This window comes from Cnephaeus nilssonii, assembly GCF_951640355.1.
Source record: "Cnephaeus nilssonii genome assembly, chromosome: 3".
NCBI lineage: Eukaryota > Metazoa > Chordata > Mammalia > Chiroptera > Vespertilionidae > Cnephaeus > Cnephaeus nilssonii.
In genome coordinates, this window is record NC_137074.1 from 63,842,125 (window position 1) to 63,859,479 (window position 17,355).

The 17,355-nt window shown below is 37.9% G+C and overlaps 1 protein-coding gene across 17 annotated transcripts in view; it reads left to right on the plus strand.

Annotated features, from left to right (window-relative positions):
- Window positions 1–17,355, plus strand: part of ZBTB20 (zinc finger and BTB domain containing 20) — an 899,572-nt gene that overhangs the window by 426,178 nt on the left and 456,039 nt on the right. For 2 of the 17 annotated variants that reach the window (XM_079767035.1, XM_079767014.1), the window contains exon 5: window positions 16,257–16,370. The exons of 13 other annotated variants lie outside the window; for them this stretch is intronic. The gene's annotated coding sequence lies outside the window, so the exon portion shown is untranslated. Of the gene's footprint in view, window positions 1–1,865; window positions 1,968–16,256; window positions 16,371–17,355 lie in introns of all 17 variants that reach the window. 2 more of the 17 variants (XM_079767013.1, XM_079767019.1) reach the window with 1 other exon arrangement.

The following is a 17,355-nucleotide window of genomic DNA, read 5'->3' on the forward strand; positions in this document are numbered from 1 at the left end:
GTTTTGTAACCATTTACTTTTGCTAAGTATTTCATTAGTCTTCTGTGATAGAATAGTATCATTACACCCTTTTGATATATGGGTAATGAATAGTAAAATGTAGTTGAATGACATGAACCTATGGCAAGTTATTGGTAATATTTCCTCTGTGATTTAACGCACTAAATTTAAATACCTTTTGGAGTTTGGGATTTACTTGTCAATAGTGAAACTCACAGTAAATTGGAGAAACATTATAAAATGGTGACTGCTGAAACAAAAATGAAGTCCAGCTGCTAGTTCTGGACTATCTACAGATGAGTTGCAAGAGGCATGCAGAGGTCAGAGAAAGCACTCTGTAGTTCAACTGTGATGTAATGGAAGTATGAAGCAGCTATTGGTTGCCCATGATGGGGAAGGGGCAAAAAATGAGCACTACTTGGCATTATTATAGAGTGGTACTGTATTCCTTTGCTATCTGGAAGGATATGAGATTCAGAAATTAATACTACAGCAAAAATAATTTTTAGGTCTGAAACATAATATGATTTCAGCCCAGACTGGTCATACAAAGACACATCAAGATGAGTATCATTGTTAAGATACCTAGTGCCCAATTAGAGTTCTTCTAACGTATCTGAGTTTTATTGAACCAGATTTAGACTAGCTGGTTCATAATAATCAGAAATGTAAAAAATAAGCTAAACACAACCTGAAGATTAGCTTTCAGTGTTGAGATTACTTATCACTATTTGTTACTTAATGAAAATTATTTAATTAGAATAATAATGGAGACAAAGGACTCAATTGTTTGGTTTGAAGATTCTAAGTAAAAAATATGCAAACATATATATTTAAATACATATAAGTCAATAGGATTTACATATTTTATTACATGCATACATATATAATTTTTAAAAGAAAAATATTTTCAAAATTATTACTTTGGCTTTTTAAGCCTCTGGACTTTTTATTTATAGTCATCTGGAGACTGAACACACAGATTTTAACACAGCTATAGTTGGCTTTTAGGACTTAAGGATGTCAGAAAAATAATCTGGTGTGGAAAATACCTTTGTCCAATTTCATATGGATCTCCTCACAGTGGTAGTTAATGTTATGCCTCCTTAAATTGCAATCCTATTAATAATCAAGTGAGCCTAAGAGCACAAGGACTATAAAATATCTCCATTATTTGAGGAGGTTAGTTTTTATTTTATACTTGGGGTGTGTTTGATATACTGTATATATAACACACACACACACACACACACACACGAACACACAATTTTTGTTTTGTTTTCTTCATTTATTTCAGCCACATTGCTCCAATATGGTAATTAAAATGGCTGACAAAGAAAAAGAAACAGATAATACAGTAAAATACATGAATTAGAAGTAGATAAGAAAGATAAACAAAATAAAACAAAAAAATAAATAAGGGTAAGGATATAAAAATGGAGTCAGGACTGAAGTCAACACACAAACTACATTTAGTAAAATGCTATGCATTTGCCTTTGTACTTTCCTGCAGCTAAGTCAAAGGGAAAACTATGACAGGTTATGCAATTTACAACATTCATAAGAATAATATAATAATTTCCATCATTCATTCACTAGAGCTCCTGAAAAATGACAGACTTTGAATTTAGAGAACTCAGTGCTGAGACAACTCCCATGGAAATAATTATAGGCTGCAGAGACCTAGAGGTCAGGGCAGAGCAGAACAGTGCCTTCCCTGGGACAGACTTCCAATTCCAGGGGATACATTCAAGGAGGGCAGGGAGGGAAGCAATGGTGTTGGCAATGATGTTGGTAAATAGAGAGTTAAAGAGGGACATTTTTTGTTAATCCTCACCTGAGGATATTTTTCCATTGATTTTCAGAGAGAGTGGAGGACAGGGGCGAGACAGAGAGAAACATCTATGTGAGAGAGACACACCATTGGTTGCCTCTCCCATGCACTGGGGACCAAGCCTGCAATCCAGGTATGTGCTCTTGACAGGAATTGAACCTGGGACCCTTTAGTCTGACCTCTATCCACTGAGACAAACCAGCTAGGGCAAAGAAGGAATTTTTTTTAACAATTCTCTTATCCTACCTAATAATAGAAAATATGCAAATTGACCGTACCTTTGCTATGCCCACGATTGGCCAGGAGGCGCAGAGGGGCGGGACTCAGGGTGGCCGATTGGGCCGGTGGGACGCTGAGCTCGCGTCACCAGCGGCGGCGCGAGCTCAGCGTCTGTGCCATGGCTGTGCTACAGCACAGAAGGGGCCTCTGGGGCAGCGATCCCACGTCCCGCCGCGGACCATCAAAAGCGGGGGAGCTGGGTGCCTGTCCGCTCCCACACCAGGCCTTTCAGAAGCCTCCGCCGCGCCGGAGGCTTAGAAGTTCTGAGGATAGTGCACCAGGCCTTTCTGTATTAGAGGCTTCTGAAAGGCTTCTGACAGGCCTGGTGCGGGAGCGGACAGGCACCCAGCTCCCCCGCGATCGAAAGCGAAAGCAGGGGAGCTGGGTGCCTGTCTGCTCCGGCACCAGAGGACAGGCACCCAGCTCCCCCACGATCGAAAGCGGGGAGCTGTGTGTCCGCTCCGGCACCAGCGGACCCCCTGCCATCAAAAGCGGGGAGCAGGCTGCTAGCAGTGTCCGCGGAGCGTGCTAGGCTTTGCGGGGCAGTGGATATGGCCTGGATGGCAGGTTAGGCCTAGGGGACCCTACACGTGCATGACTTAATCATGCACTGGGCCTCTAGTATAAATATAAACATACATATCTTAAAGTACATCTAAGATTTAAAAGGCATCCACCTTTATAATAGCCATTAAAACACATTTTATCAAAATAAGCCTGTTGAATCAACATTGTTTCCCTAAGTTGTTCATAAACATTGCTGCATGGCTGCCATACTTCTCCCACTTTTACTTTACACACACTGTCAGTCTTTGTGAAGTTTTAAAAAAGAGCCCCTTCTGGCTGGAAATGTATAATTTCTTGCCCTTGTACCTTTTCTTGGTTCATTTTCAAAAGTCTTAGCAAATTTCATGGTCTTTTCACAAGTAATTTTAATGGTTAAGTCACATTGAATAAGCTAGACTTTTCTCCACATTGAAAAAGTGAAGCATAAAGATTTATTTTCCTATTTCCTTTATAGCCCAATCCATAGTAAGTAGTCAAAGGACCACCTGTGTCATAATTACCTAGAGCTGTGGTCAGCAAACTGCGGCTCGCGAGCCACATGCGGCTCTTTGGCCCCTTGAGTGTGGCTCTTCCACAAAATACCACGGCCTGGGCGAGTCTATTTTGAAGAAGTGGCGTTAGAAGAAGTTTAAGTTTAAAAAATTTGGCTCTCAAAATAAATTTCAATCATTGTACTGTTGATATTTGGCTCTGTTGACTAATGAGTTTGCCGACCACTGACCTAGGGTGGTTGTCCAAACTAAGAGTCCTGAACCCCATTCTAGAATTTCTTGATTAGAAGTTCTGAGGATAGTGCCTGGGGATCAGTAGTTTAGGAAGCTACCCAGGTTAGTTATGCACACTGAAGTTTGAAAACCATTGTTTCAATATTGTGACTTTAAAATTTCTAGTATGTGAACATAAAATGGTAAGATTTCCACATCACAGTTGGTGAGGATTTATTATATTAACACTGATGCATGTTCAATAATAAATGATGATTGCCTACTAATAAAACTGGAAAAATCAAGCTGAGGAAAATACTCTGAATTTGTTTGAACCCTTTAAGCCATATCTCACCATTATAAGGAAACATTCTTTAATTTTTTAGCTATCATTTATTGAAAACATATGTTGGTGCTGGGCATGGAGGTACAAAGATTAAAAAGAACAAGTCAGTCTGTTTTTTAAGAAAAACTCATAATTCAGGATAATTTATTATTACTAGGATATTATCTTTTCTAAACTAGGATGAATGATAATCTAAATTCCTCTTGAGGAAAACTCAAAAGTTCCATTGTATTTTATCAGTATAAGTGTACATTCATTGATAGCTTCATATAGTAGGGCTGTGCTATAATTTGGAAGCTGCAAAACATAAGAAAACCTTGTAGGTTCCTCCTTTTTCCCCTCCAGGGGACAGTGTCCTCCAGAATAAGATGGGATATATCAATGGGGACCTTCTAATTTCATTTCTTCCATCATCAGTTTTGTTACTAGGATCCTTTTAAAAAATGTTTTTATTGATTTTATTTTTTAAAAAATTAAAATCTTTATTGTTGAAAGTATTAAATATACCCCCCCTTCTTCCCCTTTGACCCCTTCTAGCCCGCCCCCACACTCTGCACCAGGTTTTCACCACACTATTGTCTGTGTTCATGGGTTATGCATATAAGTTATTTGGCAGATCACTTTTCACCCAATTTTAAAGAGAGAGGGAGAGAGAAACATGGATGAGAGAGAAACATCTATAGGCTGCCTCTGGAATACCCCCTACTGAGGATCGAGCCCATAACCTGACCTGGAATCCAATCAGTGACGTCTTGGTGCATGGGATTATGTTCAATCAATGAGCCACATGGGCCAGGGCCAGGATCCTTTTTGAGAGGAGAGAAATCTGTGAGTGAGTGTGCCTGACATTAGGAAGACTTTCATATCTCTTTCTACTGCCCCTCTGGGGCTCAGCTGACCTGCGGGAAATGCTGGAGCCTCCCTTGTTGGCACATGTGGCTGCTTCTGCCTAATACTCTGCTCCTAAGTCTCAGCAGTGCAAGAGATTGGGTATGGACAGGCTAGAAGGGACAACTTGTCCATAAAGGAATGTATTGGTGGTCTGAAGAATAGGATGAGAGCTTGAAATTTTACTGATAATTCATGTTTTCCTGGGAAAATACCGGAGACATCCACCCCCTCTATTATTTCTAGATCAATATGAAGACTATTGTAAGAACTTCTGTATTTCTTTTTCCTTTTTTTCCATTCTTTTCAAGACATATTTATTGGGTGTTTGGTATCAAGTTCTCTTCTAGGAACTAGTGATACAGTGGTGAATAAAATAAAGTTTCTACTTTCATGATATATATTAGTAAAAAGTATATGAGGGTATATAACATATTAGGGGTAGAGAGGGAATAAAATTACTAAATACAAAATGTAAAGTAATATAAATATAATAAGCTTTATTTTGGAAACATTTCCTACTACTTTCTCCCTTCCAGTTATATTTATGTTACTGCATAATATGTATGTATGTGTATTAATAAAGATATATATTCCTTGGTACATTAATACACTTCTCTGGGGAACATACCAGTCAATTCAAATGATCCTCTGCTGTGGGAAGCCCTTTTTCATGAAGACTTGTACGTAATGTAAGGGGAGAAACAAGCCACCAAAAAGTGTGCACAGTCAGCCACAAGATCATTCTTTTTCTTCTCTTTGAATGTTCTAGTGTGTGTTGTTCATTGGTTGGTTAGTGTTGTTTTTTAACTGAATGCTAGCATTCAGGATTCCTCGGGGTCTAAAAGGTAGATAGTTATGGGTCAATCTTCAAGGGACTAAAGATAAAGTAGAGGGGACAATGAACAATACAGTATGTGGTTTTGATAAGATTCTATGGAGGACAGAGCAAGGCACACTCTGCTGTCCTAGGAACAGATCAGAGAGTAGAGGAGGAGGAATGGTTTCCCAGAGAGTGTCATGTTTAACTGAGCCTAGCAACCTAATAGCAAAACAAAGCAAAACGAATTTTTAAAGTTATAATTTTTCAACTGATAACCTAAGTAATTCATGCCCTTGGTGAAAATATTTTAGACAATAGGACAACGTATTTTTTAAAGGCGTTGGGAGATGAAAATCACCTTTGAACTAAGCACTTATAGAAACCACTGTTAACATTCATCAGACTTTTTCTTGAGCATGTATTATGTCCTAGGATTATCCAGCCACCCTGTCTTCTCAGAAGGGAACATTTCAATTAGCAGGCAATATGAATCAATAGCAGCAGCTCGAACTTTAACTCCTATTAGTTGTCTTCAGATCTGGGCTTACAAATGAGCTGGGTCCCAAACCTGGTTAATGTAGATAGAACATCACAGATGCAGTATTCTTCTGAATACACATCAGAGAGCCTGCTAGAACCCCCACCTCGTGTAAGCATGAGAGACAAACTCATTGGCTCTGCTCCTGTATTTGTGTGATCTTGGGCAAGTTTTCTGACTTCTCTGTGTCTCAGTACTATAAGTAATCCAATTTAACTTCTCTGTTAAATTGGATTACTTATAGTACATACCTCATGAGATATTTTAAGAAATGAATAAGATAATATATATAAAGTGCTAATCACAGTACTTGGCACATAGGAAAGTATTTAATAAATACTGTCACTATTGTGATGCTGATTATTACTATTATTATTATAGCTATTTTTATTACTAAGGAAACTTGCTGAAAATATATGTGTCCAGTGTCACTCCATTATCACTACCAACAAACAACTAAAAACACATTTCCTACTGAGTGTGGGTCAGAGATATCATCTTTGCAGCACACATTAAGAACTTGGGTTTATAGATGAAAATTATAATATAATTTAGCTCAGGAGATAAATGACATTATGCAGACTAATTTTCTGTTTCTAGGTAGAAATGATGTTTACATCTGCCATAAATGCCCTTCATGTTACAGATTTTGTTTCAACAATTTTTACTAAGTAGGTTTGATTTATTGAAAGGAATTTTTAAATCCAAATTCCTAATGCTTTTCACATAGTACTATACTACTTTATACAAATCAGTGATTAAAAAGGATCAGAAATACAGTTTTACCTAAAGAGGCATCTTCAAGAAGGAGAGGAATCTATGTTGTCAAGTTCTGTATTTTAGTATGATCGTGAACAAAGATATCTAGCCCAGTAGGTACCACATAGTAGGTGCTCAAGGAATCATTTAGTTCTGAATTACATTTTGTAAGAAAAGGCGTGTAAACATCAGTGTCAATATTCTGTACAAGTGTAAACGATTTGAAAAGAATGTTGATTCAGTGGAATAACAGTGTATTAGGAAAAAAGCAATTGTGTGGAACTTGACAACACATTATGTTAGATTTTAAAACGGTAGCCTTGTGTCAATATGAAAGGCAGAGGTAGATAGTGAAAATAACGTACCTAGTATACTCTCTAGTTGCACAGCCATTTGTTATCACCTCTATATGAAAAAATTACTATATGACCACAGGCATGCTATTTCTCTTGTCTAAGTCCTCAAGTGGAAAAATGGAGCAATGATGGCTGCATTGAATGGTATGTGTGCTTAGTGCATAGAAGAGTTTTTAAGCATAATAGGTAGTCAGTAAGTGATATTCACTAACAATAGCAATAACGATGATAATACATAAAAGCCCTGTTAACAGTGAACTTAAGCTCATTATATATAGTATCATACCTAATAAAATGGTAATATGCAAATTACCATCACTCCGCTACACCCACGATTGGGCCGGCTGGAGGCGCGGGGGGCGGGACTCAGGGTGGCCGGTTGGCTGGCTGTAGGAGCGGTGGGCGGGGACTCGCGAGTCCCCGACCCCCGCTCCTCCCGCCGGCTTAAACGGCCGGCCGGCGCTGCTTAGGCCGGCACTGCGGAAGATGCTGGTGGCAGAACTTGGGGTGGCCGATTGCGTGGCTGCTGGCACCAGTTTTGCGCCAGCAGCAGTTTTCCTCTGGCCACCCGCCCGATTGGAGCACCTCCCGATCAGAGTTCCTCTCGGGGTGGCCAATCGTGCTGGCGGGATGCGCTCTGATCGGCGGGTGGCCAGAGGAAAACTGCTGCTGGCGGATAACTGGTGCCGGCAGCCAGGTGAAGGAAAAGTCTATTGCACGAAACTTCGTGCAACGGGCTCCTAGTATATGATATATATGACTCATGTATATTAATATGTAAGTACTAATACTTAAAATTATGTTGCTTGTTTGACACAAAATAGGAACTCTGTGTCTAATTTTTTCCTATTTAAATGCCTTTACAAAAAGATTTGCTTTAGTTATTCTAGTTATATGAAAATAGAATTCTAAAACTAACTTTATTTTGAAAAATGACAGTAAAAGCAGATGTTACCAAAGGACTTATTTCTAAAATAACTTGGATTTTGTTCAAATAAAGAACAAGGGTAATACTCTACTTCAAAAGGTATAAAAAGTGACCCCAAATTTGAATAGTATTAATTGGAAGTTTTTTAAAGATCAAAAAGGCTATTATTTCTAGTTGCAGTGGTAACTACATATGGAAAATGGCTCCAGAGATTCACAATACAAAAATAGTTCATTGCTAAATTCGAAATTCTGTTAATGTCACAAACAGTGGGATGTGAAACACAAATGAATTGTGATGACAGTTGAGTTCCAAGCTGCCTATTTTATTCCCTTAAAACTGCCCATATTTGGCTTTATATTTTCCTCAGTCCTGATTTAACCCATCAATATTTGTATTTTCTGAAGCTGGCCTTACCTTGGACCATAACACTTAAGGATTTTATTTCTAAATACTCTTCAATCCTAGGAATTTGGCTCTCCCTGCTCTTCTTCCCACAGATAACTATTCTGAAATCTTTCTTTACCTCTCACCTGGATTTGATTTTGATCACTTTTTAATCTGCAGTCTTTTAGGGCTTGATACTCTTCTCTACTCCTCCATTTCTCTCCAGTGTTTAAAGTAATTCCATTCTTCTTCATCTGCAGAATGTTTCTATAGGGCACGTTTCTTCTCCATATGCTTTGAGTTGGGGCACTTCCTGTCATCCTGATAACCTATATGCATTTCCAGTTTTCAAAAATCTGGTTTTCTAAATGTCACTTATCCTTTGTGGTGGAAGGCCTTTATGATCCTGGATTTGGGGAACAAGACTAGACACACTATTTTACGAACTGAATGGAGCTCCTTTTTTAAAATTTTTTATTTTTTGTTAATCCTCACCCAAAAATATTTTTTTCCATTGGCTTTTAGAGAGAGTTGAAGGGAGGAAGGGAGGGAGGGAGGGAGATTGAGAGAGAGAGAAACATCCATGTGAGAGAGACACATTGATTGGTTGCCTCCAGCATACACCCTGCATCCCAGGTATGTGCCCTTAACTGGGAATCGAACCTTGAGCCTTCGATGCTGGGCCGGCACTACACTACAACCACTGAGCAACACTGGCCAGGGCATGAAGCTCCTTTTTAATTAATTAATTAATTAATTATTTAATATTTTTATTGATTTCTAAGAGGAAGAGAGAGAGAGAGAGGAAAGATCAATGATGAGAGAGAATCATTGATAAGCTGCCTCCTGCATACCCCTCAGTAGGGATCAAGACCGCAGCCCAGCATGTGCTCTTGATGGGAGTTGAACCCGGGATCCTTCAGTCTGGGGGCAATGCTCTATCCACTGAGCCAAACTAGCTATGGTGAAGCTCCTTTTTAAATACAGGAATTCCATATAACCATAAGCTAGCTTGTGTTTTGGGAAATGTCATTAAAAATTTTCTAAAGGGTATTGTTTAAATGACCAAATTATTTTGACTTAATGGATTTTGTAGCATGGATAACAGACCTGCCTCCCAGTGCATCTGTCCTGGCTAAATGTGTTTTATCTGAATTTCACTGCAGGCAGTGCTTTAGCTGCCATTTATGGAGAGACCTCTCTGCACCAACCATTTTTCATTTAAGTTTTCAAACAATCCTTTGAGATAGGCACCATTATCTTCACTTAATGGATGAGAAAACTTTGACCTAGAAAGGTTAAATGACTTGTTAAGGGGTGGAAATAGGATACAATCATAAGGTTCTAAGGCTAAAACTCATCCTTTCTTCATTGCCACATGCCTGTGCTTGGTTCTTCATTTACATTATTGGTAGTGGGGAAGAAGTTTGTGACATAATTTAATTGGAGGCATAGCCAATTTCATCCAAGAAAACAAAGTGATTAGGTTTTACTGTTGTTTTTATAGAAATAGGAACCCAAGGCTATGGATTCATTAGATCTTAAGAAGGGTGAGGCACACGAGATAGGCAACTTTCTGTATAGCTTATTCCTAGTTCTGGATAAAGTAGATCTTAAAATGGGTGGTTCACAGACGAAGGGTTTCTAACTTCACATCAAAAGCCTCCTGTGATGTGTCCTGGTCTTGTTCTCTAAAATTAAAACTCGCTGATTATTTACAGCAAATGTATTCTGGATAAAAAAAATCAATCAATCAATCAATCAGTCAATCAATAAAACATTTCCCCACCAAATTTCTGACTTAGTACTAGTGGTACTATTCAATACTTTTATAAAGCAAACAAAATATTTTTAATCCATGTATCATCAGTCTTTATGTTTCTCTTATGAGACACTAATACCACTTTCCTTTTATATAGCACTTACTGTTTACAGTTTGAAAACTACACACCAGAAAAAAAACAACACAAAACACATTGTCTTTTCCTCAAGTTCATCAAAAGTAGAGATATATAATTTAGCCACAATTTTCACAGACAGTAAAGCAGTGGTAGGAGCAACCTTCAGATCAGAATGTTTATTTTCTAGGGTAGTACTCAGGCCTGGTTTGTCAATCTGCCCTTGTGGAGTTGGACCATTGAGTTTCCTAGTCTGCACTCCAAGCCCCTAAACCTTGCCCCATGAAACCATATTTTTTCAAATATTCTCCTAAAAAATTATGAAAACTTTACTGTATGATGTTGGGTTTTGGCTTACACATAATGAGTCCTTTTCCTGGGCCACATTCCTCATGCTTATCCTCCTTCTGGTCACAATGAATTTTCAATTTCTTTCTCTCATAGTCTGGCCATTGCCAATTTTGATAGGTATCTTCACTGAAATTTACTACTCTAAGTTTAAAATGGGGTCGATGTTTCACTCTTTCACTTTTTGAAGATTCAGGAAGTTTTATAGTGCATTTATCAAAAAATCACTGTAGAACTTGGCCCCAAATCCTATTTTTTAAGTAAACATATCATTTTCTAAAAATCTGAATACCATTAGCTATTTTCACCCTTTCTCTTAATCTCAAATTTCTTCAACTTTTATTTTAAGTAATTAGGTCCTGGAAATATAAGTAAAATTTAAGAGTTCTAGAAGATTATCAAAGTTTGCTATTCTTAGTTCTGTTAAAAAATGGACTTGCTATCATGCTGTTTGTAGCCTTTATAGTGTATCATTTTTATAAATGTAAATTATGTAGCTATTAAGGCATATTCACAGATGCTCATTAGCAAAAATATGGAGGAAAATCCCACATATAAACACTCACCTTCCCCCTGCACTGTGGATCTTGGACATGAGAAAATATCTTTCCAACAGTGCAATATCATGTTGTGCTTGGTGAATTTTAACATTTGCATTCCTTAGTGTTCATGTTTATGAAGCATTGAAGACTTATGACCTCTTTTTCTTCTTAGCTACACATGGCTCAATCTAATAAATTTTGAATACAGATTCAATATGGTTATTATCCCAATCATACCACTTTTAAAAGCAATGTTCTAGACTGTGTTTCTCTGACAGCATGACTCCACAAAGAAAATGAAACCAGCCCTAACAAAACCCTCCTTAAAACGGAGAGTGAAATGGAGCTTGCAAGAACTGCTTTGAAAAATGGTTTGAACAACGACTAACAACCAATTTTTCAAACACTGTTGTAGCCATTTCAAGCTGCAGAGTGGATGGTACACAGTAAAAATCAATAAAAGGAAAAGATCTCTATCTGTCACAGATGCAACCTAAAAATACCTTTAAGACCAATTCCTTCTCTATGTAACTATTATTGCATTCCACCAAAAGGTGTTGAAAAAAACCAGCTAACTTCTACTAGAACAAAGTGTCCAGAGAAGCAAGTCTGTAAATAATTAAAAGAATAAACTAGAGTAGAAGAAGGTAATTGAGGGGTTGGGGGAGGAGATTAGGCACTTAAAATGTTGAGTGTACCAAAACCAGAAAACCCAGGTAAAGAAAGAAGGTGTTCTTCAAAAGAAGGTATTTTCCATCCTTCACCAGTAACAGAGTTGATAGTCTGATAATGGAAGCCCTCTGGGTGAGGTTGGGGGAAGAACACTGTCTTAGCAAAGGTTTCACTAGGTTTTCAATGCCCAGGGCAATCTGATCAGTGCGGCCTTGTTTCTAGAATTGAGTAAACCAAATCAGGATGAACAACATATGGTTTAATAGTTAACTTGTAGAACAAGGGACAGGGAGATGCTTTTATGCCATGGTCCCAGTGTTCATTCCAATCTCATTGCTAAAGTCTGTTCTGAGAGCATTTACAGCTTTCCGGAGAGTCTGATTTTGGCTGAATCCTGAAGATAGAAATATAGCCTTAATGACCTTCTTGTTCTGGAGTCTCCCTTATTACAGGTGAATCTTTGGGATAAATCATGCTCTAGAATCCAAATTATTGGTATTACTAATATTACTATTATTGCTTTCTTATGTTGGCAGTGATGGCTCCATTTTCCTCTTCTAGAATTAACTGAGTTTTGTGAATATGCAGAGTTGTTTTCTCTGAGTTTCTCTGAGAAAATGTGTGTCTTCTTATAAGTTGGAAATTTGAGATATTCTGAAATATCGCTGTATGTGCAAGTCCAATCCTGCTTTTTAATGACCATGTACAGAAAAGGTCCTAAAAACAATCTTTTATTCCACAAAGGGAGAGGACACAGGAAGGGAGAGAATTTTGTCTGATTGCATTGTTTGGATAGTGGTATTTTCCTAAGACCTCTGCTTTCTTAGAATCCTAATCAGACGCTTCCCCTATGACTAAAAGAACCTTCCCAGCTCTTATCATCAAACAAGAAAATTGAAGGCGAATTCATGATAAGCACTGAGGTTCTGAAACTGTTGGAAAACTCAAGTATGGAGTTACTATTAGTGTTATAGATAAAGTAAACATCAATAGTAACAACAAACAACAAAATTATACTTCTCCCTCCTTTTTCCCTGGTTCCATTTAAAAACCACCACCACTATAAAAAGTAGCCTAGGAAAGAGAAAATGCATTTATCTGTAGTTTGGGTGTATGACCATATATCTTCATTGTAGTTCCTCTGCCACACATTGAGTTATTTGTTCCTGGTATTTTTCAAAGTTCACCTTTGTGTATGTCTCCTTAGCTGCTCTAATAGTGTCAGTATTTTCTCTTCATTCTCTCTTGTTATTTGGGCTCTTTTTTTTTTCATGTGTACAAAAAGGCTCTTTCCTCTGGCTACTTTGCATACATTCTCCATTTTACTAGGACAATTGGGTGTTTCTATATGATGCCTTTTAAAGTGATAAGATAGCAAGAAAAGATTTTGAACAATAGTTTACCAGTATCATTGAAAAATTAGCAACTGTATATTCTATATACACACACAGTAGCTGCATAAAATGAAAATTCTATTCATGTCTGATCTCTTCTGCATTTATATAGTGACTATTGTAGTGGCATCCAGGCACTTTATGTTATTTCCTCTTATTATTATTTACCACCTGATCATTCCAAAGTGCTTTTTACAATCAGAGAATTTCATTAGCAATCCATTCCCTCGCTCTTTTGTTTTTCTGCACCCTTGCATGTAAAAGTATCAAGCAGCTATATCAGATAAATTACAGTAAAAAGATCGAGTGCTGCTGACAGGAGGTTGGGGAGAAAAATCCCAAAGCATCTCCTAAAATCCAGCTTATATTTTATAGTATCTAAATAATTATATTACAGAAATATATATACTTGAAGCACAGTGTCTACCCACTTATTTATTATGGTTTCTACCACTGCAATAATCAGAAATGTGAGGTGAGCAAGGGGAGTACTGTCTGCCCTTCACGTATTGAGAGGTCTGAGCAATTGTACCTATTCACTGTAGAACACTTGTAATTTTTTATTGCTTCTTGAGCTGCTGGTAGCCCAGAATCATACAAGTCAATTTATTTTAAAATCCAAAAAGTTACAGTTATATATTTTAGCTAAGAAGATAGAGACTTGTTTATAAAAAGGTTCATTGTGATTATAGATGAAAGTGCGTGGTTGGTACCTTAACAGTTTGATTGAATTAAAATCAAGTTCACTCTGGGGTTTCCTTCTCAGCTTTACTCTTTGCTTTCTCTTTGACTCCAAGCTAATTGCATAACCTCTGGTTGACTTGTGCCTCGTCTACACAGTCAAAGTAAAATGCAGAAATGAGGTTATTAGTCTAACTAATGTAGGCTAAAACATTATTTCAAGAATTTTAGATTTTGACTTAAGCAGATAGTAGTAAAAGCTAACAATTTTATGCACAGGCTCCTTTTATCCTTAGACAACAACCCTAATGAAGTAGGTGCATCAGAAACATCTGGAGATGGTGAGTCACCTCTTGGGCTTATTACAACATGTTGCTGGGACAGACCCCAGAGTTTCTGATTCTGAATCTAGGAGAGATTGATAATTTGCATTTCTAACATGTTTCCAGGTAATGCTGGTGGGTAGGATACTTTTATTTTTTTTCAATTTTTTATTAAGGTATTATATGTGTACATATCTTACCATTGCCCCCCCACCCCACTCCCATATATGCCCTCACCCCCCAGAGTTTTGCGTCCATTGGTTATGCTTATATGCATGCATACAAGTCCTTTGATTGATCTCTTATCTCCCCCACCTCTCCCTAACCTTCCCCCTGTAATTTAAAAAATATGGAACACTTCACGAATTTGCGTGTCATCCTTGCGCAGGGGCCATGCTCTGTATCGTTCCAATTTTAGTGTATGTGCTGCCGAAGCAAGCACGGGTAGGATACTTTTAAATCACTGAGAGAGCTGTGTCTTCAGTACAGAAAAGGAAACAAAGGCTAAGAGGGCCTCAGTGTTGGCAGAGTGCAGAAGAAAACCTAGGACATCTCTTGTAAGATCTTGTGGTCTTTATACTACCCACATTTTTCCTTTACTTCCACTGATTTTATGGTTTGATTGACTTTCGTTTGCCTTGAGATCCTGCGTAAAATAGCGTTGTAAAGGAGTGGGAAATTGGGTCTTTCCCCCTGCGATCTGGTAGCTGCTCTTACTGGATTTGTGAAAGGAGAGGGGCAGGCCATTCCAAACGTTAGTGATTAGCTGTGGTAGGAAGGGCTTTTGAGGCCAGTCTTTACTTCCCTTTTGGGAATGAGAGTAATAAATTTGAGTCTTCCTTGTGTTCATTTATTATAGCCTGTAGATAGCTATAAGCAGGTTCTCTTTGGTGGACTTGTCACCTATTCTGCTGTGACAATTCTTTGTAAAAAATTCCCACATTTATGTTACTTCTACAGAAAGTCATAACAATCAAATGTGGCAAAGAGTACCTGGCAGGGCAGTGGAAAGGCCATTTCAAAGAGACTGAGGACACTTGGTTTCAGTGCTGTCTTACCCTAGCACAGGTCTGCTGACCTTCATGGGAGGCAGACCGCACAGTGCAGTGATTGGCAGTCCAGGCTGCATGTTACAGTCACCCAGGGGAGCTTTGAAACAAACACCCATGTCTGGGCCCCATGCACAAGAAATTCTGATTAATTGTTCTTGGGGTAGGGACTGGGTATAAGTAGTTTTTAAGTTTTCCAGGTGATTATAATCTGCAATTTGAGTTAAGAACTACTATCCTACTGGTTAAGGTAATAGATTTTGAAATCAGACATATCTGAGTTCATATCTTAGCTCTTCCACTTAACTGTACACCCTGGAACAAGTTATTTAATCTCTTTTAGTTTTCTCATTTGTAAATACAATAATAATGCTTGCCTTGTAAGCTATTTGTGAGAATTCAATGAGATGATATATTTAAATGTTTAACATAGTCCCTGGCTTGCCATATGGATCTATTGCATGGTAGCTGCTGTTATTGTTGTAATGTACATTTGGTTTCCTTATCTGTGAGTAGGACACTTTAATATGTGAGATGCAGGACAAATGTCATTAAAATTCTCTATAGATCCTTGTCTGTCACCTTATTCACAGTGTCCTGCTCAGTTCCACCTCGTCCTTTCACTTCCTAAATGCGTATACATATTTTGTTAGGTGCAGTCTTTGACAGACTCAACATTTATTACCCTAGTTTACTAATTTTTATTGCTACTCTGTCCTACTCCTTTTCGTTAAGACTGAAAACTTGAAAAATAAAACAAATCCACTGAAATTTCCATAGGAGGTAATGAAAGTTGATATTTGGTTGACATATAGGCATAAAAAACAAAAAGCAAAACTTGTGTAAATATCTACAAAAACTAACATGCCTCCACGGTTGATTGCTTTTTTTCTGCCATCACCCTTTCTAAGGGTTCAATCATTGGTCACTTTCTCCACAGAGGAGGAAGCTCCTTTCATCCTTAGACTGCAACCCTAGTGAAGTAGGTGCATCAGAACCACCCGGAGGATCACTGCAGTTTGTTATTTCCCTTCATTTTCCCTGACTTCCTCTGGTAAGTCTTAAAGAAACCTAAGTGCACAGATGAGCAGTAGTGACTTCTTAAGGCAGTCATGGTTTTTTCTACGCCCATTTGCTATGTTTACTAGGTTATACTTTTTAGATCATTTTACATCATTAATTTTAAAAATTAGATCCTTTTGGAAATATCTCCTCTTGTATCTCCCTTAAAGTACACAAATTATGTCTTTGGATAGACAGAGAGGAATTATTTGACTGTCCAATAAAAGTACAGATGGTTCCATTTTCCTTGACTCATCTTACAGCACACATTAGTCAGGTCACATGCCTATTTCGGAATTTTTGTAGCACTAGGTCACTTGCCGAGCTTTGGGGCACATAAAAGACTATTTGCCTGGCTTTTAAGTTTGTGGATCTTACACTGTGCCTGGCATGGAGATAGGAAGGACATTTTTTTCCATTAAGCTTTTTCACTGTGTTTTGAAAGGAAAAGTTGAAACAGAGTTCCTACTGAGATTTTAACATGTTCCATGGTGGTAACCATAGGAAATAGGGAAACAGAAAATTTTTGGACAGAAGGAAGCCAAGGAGTCTATCTCAGCTTGTCCTCACCTCTCAGATACCAGTTGGATTCTACAATATTATTTTTATCTAGGTGTATATCTAATGCTTTGTATTTCTGTAGCTTGCCTTCTGACAGAAGAGAAACATTGCTACTGATCATCATGAAAAAGATTGCTCTCTAAACCATACGCAGTTCCCTCTTCTGGAAAACTCAATGGAAACATTCATTCAGATGTTAATAAAGCTAAATCATGGACCTTTTTATTTGGAAAAATCCATTTTGATGTTTAATGGAATTCTCACAGGGTGTTAAGATAGAGCCTATGTACTAGTAAACTCCAGTTAAGGAGAAAAGTACATGTTTCACACAAAGATATATAAACACAATAATGGCGCTTTTTCCCCATTTAATTCAGAGTGGTTAAATTCACACAAGTACATGCACACATACACAT